A 5267-nucleotide genomic window follows, 5' to 3' on the forward strand; every position below is an offset into this window, starting at 1 on the left:
CCAACCAGGGCAAGTTCACATTGCTATACAACACGTGTGCACAGGCGCCTTCCGGACCGCTGGCTCCAGTAATTTGTACTGGTGTCCCCCTCCTCGTAGGTCCTGGCCAGAGGACACAACTTTCGACAAAACACTGACCGCTGTCCCAGCTAGCAGGCAAGCCCATTTCTATTTTCATCTGAATTCCCAGCATCTTGGGGAAAGAACTTGGCCCTTCCTATCAAACAGACCCATGACGAGGGAGGAGAGCCTGCAGGCTCCTTCTTTAGCCTTCTTTGACTTGGACTCCGAAGACAAAGGTGAACTTGAGTGCTGCGGAGACACAGCTTCCCTTTATGCTCCCACCAGGCCCCCGGGCCGCCTAGTATCCAGCACTGAGGCCCTATTGTCCCGACGGAGCACCCGGGGCCTGACTGCCCACACTGTGAAAGCGCAGTTCCAGCCCCCTCTCCTCTCCCCCTGAGTCGCTGTGCCTGGAGAAGGGCTTTGGAGTTTCAGGGAATGCACACTGGCCCTTTTCTTCTCGGGGCGCCCGCAGCTTTGATGCTGCGCGCCTGGCAGCCGGGTGCTCCGCTGGTCTTCTTCAGAGAGACCGTGCGAAAGCGCGGACCAGAGGCTCTTCCCGCCGCCAGCCGGGGCTTCTCTAGAGGGGCACAGCCCGCGGCGGCCGCGGACCCGGCGGCCTGCAGCTCCCTCCGCCGCACCGAGGGGGCGCTGCGCCTGCCCGCGGGGAGCCCACGCAGCAGGAGCTCATCCGGGAAACTCATCCCTGGCCCGCCTTTCAGACGGAAAACAGGCAGCCGCGAGCCCGGCAATGCTACCTCTGGGAGCTGATTCTGAGATAATTAGATTGGGATCTGTGAGAGGATATGTCAAAAAAAACTTCTTCAGCCAAATCTTTCTATGAAAAATTGCAATCATGCTAAAAAGTTGGAAGAATGTTACAACAGACACCTATATACCCGCTATCTGGCGTCTGCAATTAGCATTTTGTATGGAAGGATTTAGCAACAGTGGCTATCACTGTCCTATTGTATGTGTGTGTAGGAATCTAAAACCCCCCTCTCCGATTTGTTAAATTATGCCACATTTGCACAATGGTACTATATAGCCGTTTTAAAGTAACATCGTGTATTCAGTGATATGGAGATTTTTTTAAGTTAAAAAAAAAGCAGGTAGAAAACCGTATGCACAATATTATGTTATTTTTGTTTGAAAAAGCAATTATTTATAGGGGAAAAAGCAGCCTGAGGTGGTTTTTGTCTCTAAAATATGAATAAGGATTGTGGCTAAATTGGGATATGGAAGAATTTAGTTTTCATAACTGACTTATGAAGTACTTCTATGCAAAATGAAAAAAAGAAATTTAAAACATGTGATCAACTCAAGAAGCTGACCAGGCTCCCTGGGATTATTTCAGCACTATTTATCATGATAGAAGTCCTGGGCTCTCCCAGCCCACATACAAACACTACTGTGTTGCCCCTTTTGGCCATTTCCAGCTCCACCAGCCCCACACAGGTTCCCAAATTTGCACTAGATCCTCACTTCTCTTACCCCTGCTTTCCTGCAGCAAACCACATTCCTCCTTCTCATCACTTACTCTTAAGCCAGAGAGGTTCCTTAGTCTCTATAAAGACAGAATCCTACCATGCTATTCACTTTTCCCACTAAAAGCAAAAGTCTTGTAAGATAAAATTCCTCTTCTTAAAAAGAAGTCTGGGGCTTAACCCAGAGGCAGACCCTGACGTGTCTCTCTGTGAGAGGCCTGTCCCAGTTAGATTCCCAGGAAAAAGCATTTTTTTTGGTGTGGGTTCTTCAGGAATCTTTAGGACCAGCTGGATGATATTTTCATCACTACACAAGCAATGGCACTTTGGGAGACTACAGTAATAATAGCTCACTTTGTACATGTATTTTCAGTTCACAAAGGAAATCCACAGACTCCCTTACAGTGATTCCCAGAGCATATCCAAAATCATTTGGAGATAGACATAGGGTTGCTAACTTATGTTTTGCCACATAGAGCCATTTAAATACTACCTAGTATACTACCTAGTATCCTAGATACTACCTGGTATACTACCTTGTGTCCTAGATACTACCTGGTATCCTAGATACTACCTGGTATACTACCTAGTATCCTAGATACTACCTAGTATCCATGTTTGCCGTTACTTCATAACAGAAAAGACATTTTACCACACACAGAAAATAGGAAGGACAATCTCAAAACTTTTTTTAAAAAGCAGTATTTAAATATAACTTCACTATAAGGTCCTCCTTTTCCCCCATGTATTTTACGATTATTATCATTTCTATATAAACTGTAGAAAACATTTTTACAGACAATCAGTGGTTTGGGAACAGTGCTCCATTGTTTTTGATACTTAGAGTTACGCACTTGCAGGTGAGGAAGCCAAAGTTTACAGACCATCGGCTGATGGAATGTTTAGAATCAAATTCAAGTCTGTCTGCTCCCAGCGGCTTTTTCTTATTCCAGATTGCTTCTGTCTAACCATGTTGCCAGTGTGATTCTACCAAGAGAAAACCTAACTAAAAAGCAAATGAAAGTCTTGGCTATGCTTGGATCACCAGACTACACCTAGTGGGTCAAATTTTATTTTTGATTGAAAAATCACTGAGCTCATCAGATGGAATTAGCCTTTCAGGAAAGTTCCTCTCTAAGTTCATTATTTACTTAATCAACAAAGTCATTCATATAGGTGGTTTCTAGGGGAGAATTATATGTTAGAATTCTAATATTTCTACTTGTATGTATCTATCCATATACGTCTATTGACTGGTGCCTGAAATTCCTTCATTTTGGTCTCCTTTAGTGATAGGTTTTTAAAAATCACTAAAAATGTAAGAATAAGGCAAAAAGGTAGACAGCATGTCCTTTCAATGTAATACTGAAGCATTGTTTAACAAGCTCAATTTTTTTTTAACTTTTATATTCTGGGGTGCATGTGCGGGCTTGTTATAAGGGTATATTGCATGATGCTAAGGTTTGGGGTGCTAATGATCCCATCACCTAGGTACTGAGCATAGTACCCTATAGGTTTTTTTTTTTTTTTTTTTTGGCAGAGCTAACTGAGGTTTTATTTTGGGGGGAAAAATGGAATTGGAACTGGAGGCATGGGCAAGGCAGTTCTCCCGGGCAGTAAACTTCCCCACGGGTGGGCTGAGGGCCAGGGCTGAACCTCAGGTGGGCCTCCTGTTCCCTGTGCTCCCCTGCATAACGGCCTCCCTCCCAGGCTCTGAGGCAGCGGCAGGAGGGGTAGGCTGGGCAGGGCTGCTGTGGCCATTCACTTGGGCAGGACATTAGAGGACTCGGACCCCAGCTTCCCATCGCGGGTCTTGATCGTCTTCACAACCACGGCCCTGAGGGAGCTGGTGCAGCTGAAAGAGCTGGAGGCCCGGCCAGAGCCAAAGCTGGAGCCCCAGGCCTTAGCTGAGGTCAAGGCTTGTGACGCACTGGTAGCGGAGCTCAGCGCACCTGCATAGCCACGGGTGGTCTTCCTATGGATACTCGTATTCTGCATCCCAAACTCCAGCCGGCTCTCCTCGCGCTCCAGTAGCTTCCTGTAGGTGGCGATCTCGATGTCCAGGACCAGCTTGCCGTTCATCAGCTCCTGGTACTCAGGCAGCTGCCGCGCCATGTGCCCTGTCGTGCTTGGCCCACTGCTGGGCGGCCTCCAGCTCGGACAGCTTGGCGTTGGCGTCCTTAACCGCCAGCTCCCCGCGCTGCTCAGTATCTGCGATGGCGGACTCCAGGGAAGCCCTCTGCTCTGGCCCTTGAGGCAGGCCCTCAGTCTCAGCCTGGAGCCGGCTGATGTTTCGGTTCATCTCAAAGATCTTCGTCTTTGTGCGACGCCGGTCATCCCAGTGCTTCCCAGCCAGTGTCTGCAGCTCCTCATACTTGATCTGGTACATAATCTCAGCCTCGGCCCGGCTGCAGTTGGCGATCTCCTCGTACTGCGCCTTGACCTCCGCGATGATGCTGTCCATGTCCAGGGAGCCGCTGTTGTCCGTGGACAGCACCACAGATGTATCCAAGATCTGGGACTGTAGCTCTGGGATCTCCTCTTCATACAGCTGCCTGAGGAAGCTGATCTCGTCAGTCAGCCCTTTCAGATGAAACTCCAGCTCTCCCTTGTTCATGTAAGCTTCATCCACAGCCTTCTTGACCAGGACAAATTCATCCTCCATCTCTGTAAGCTTTTTGATCTCATCCTCGTACTTTTTCTTGAAGTCCTCCAGAGCCCCTGCATGTTGCCAAGCTCCGCCTCCAGTTTCAGCTTCTCCTGGCCCAGGGTCTCCAGCAGCCACAGAAGGTTGTTGATGTAGCTCTCCAACACGTTGTCCGAGAACAAGTTGCTCCAAACCGTCTTCTGCTGCTGCAGGAAGCTCCACTTGGTCTCTGGCATCTTGTTCTGCTGCTCCAGGAACCGTACCTTGTCAACGAAGGAGGCAAACATGTTGAGGGTCTTGATCTGCTCTTTCTCCTGGGTGTCCGTGGCTTGCATGTTGGGGTCCAATTCCAGGTTAAGGGGGCTCAGCAGGTTCTGGTTGACTGTGATGGCTGTGATGCCTCCCATACGCTGGCCCCTCATAGCCTCCACACAGACCCATGCTGGTGCCCAGGACATCTCGGAAGCTGCTGCTGCTCACTTGGGAGAAGCTCAACAAGCCTAGTCAATAATTTTTTTTAACTTTTATATTCAAGGGATACATGTGCAGGGTTGTTATAAGGGTATATTGCATGATGCTAAGGTTTGGGGTACTAATGATCCCGTTAGGAGGCCTGGGGCCCAGAGGTGGACACCTTGTAGGACTTCTGGGTCACCCTGATGGACATGGTGGAGGCAGGAGTGGAGGCAGGCAGGCTGAACCAGGCAGAGATTCGAGAACGAACGGAGAAGCTACTTCTAGGACCCATAGTTAGTTTTTCAACCCTTGCCTCACTCCTGGCGTCTCCCCCAATAGTCTCCAGTATCTATTTTTGCCATATTTATGTCCATGAGCACCCAATATTTAGCTACCACTTATAAGTGAGAACATGCAGTATTTGGTTTTCAGTTCCTGCATCAATTCACTTAGAAAAATGACCTCCAACTTCATCCATGTCAATGCAAAGGACACGATTTTGTCTTTTTTGATGGCAGCATAATATTCCATGGTATATTTGTATGACATTTTCTTTATCTAATCCACCATTGATGGACACCTAGATGTAATGTCTTTGCTATGGTGAATGAAGT

At 48.1% G+C, this 5267-nt stretch overlaps 1 pseudogene; it reads right to left on the reverse strand.

The window, feature by feature from the left end:
• Positions 1-3085: 3085 nt before the first annotated feature.
• Positions 3086-4932, reverse strand: LOC116272792 (annotated as a pseudogene).
• Positions 4933-5267: the final 335 nt, after the last annotated feature.

Source organism: Papio anubis, unplaced genomic scaffold, assembly GCF_008728515.1.
Source record: "Papio anubis isolate 15944 unplaced genomic scaffold, Panubis1.0 scaffold20, whole genome shotgun sequence".
NCBI classification, from domain to species: Eukaryota; Metazoa; Chordata; class Mammalia; order Primates; family Cercopithecidae; genus Papio; species Papio anubis.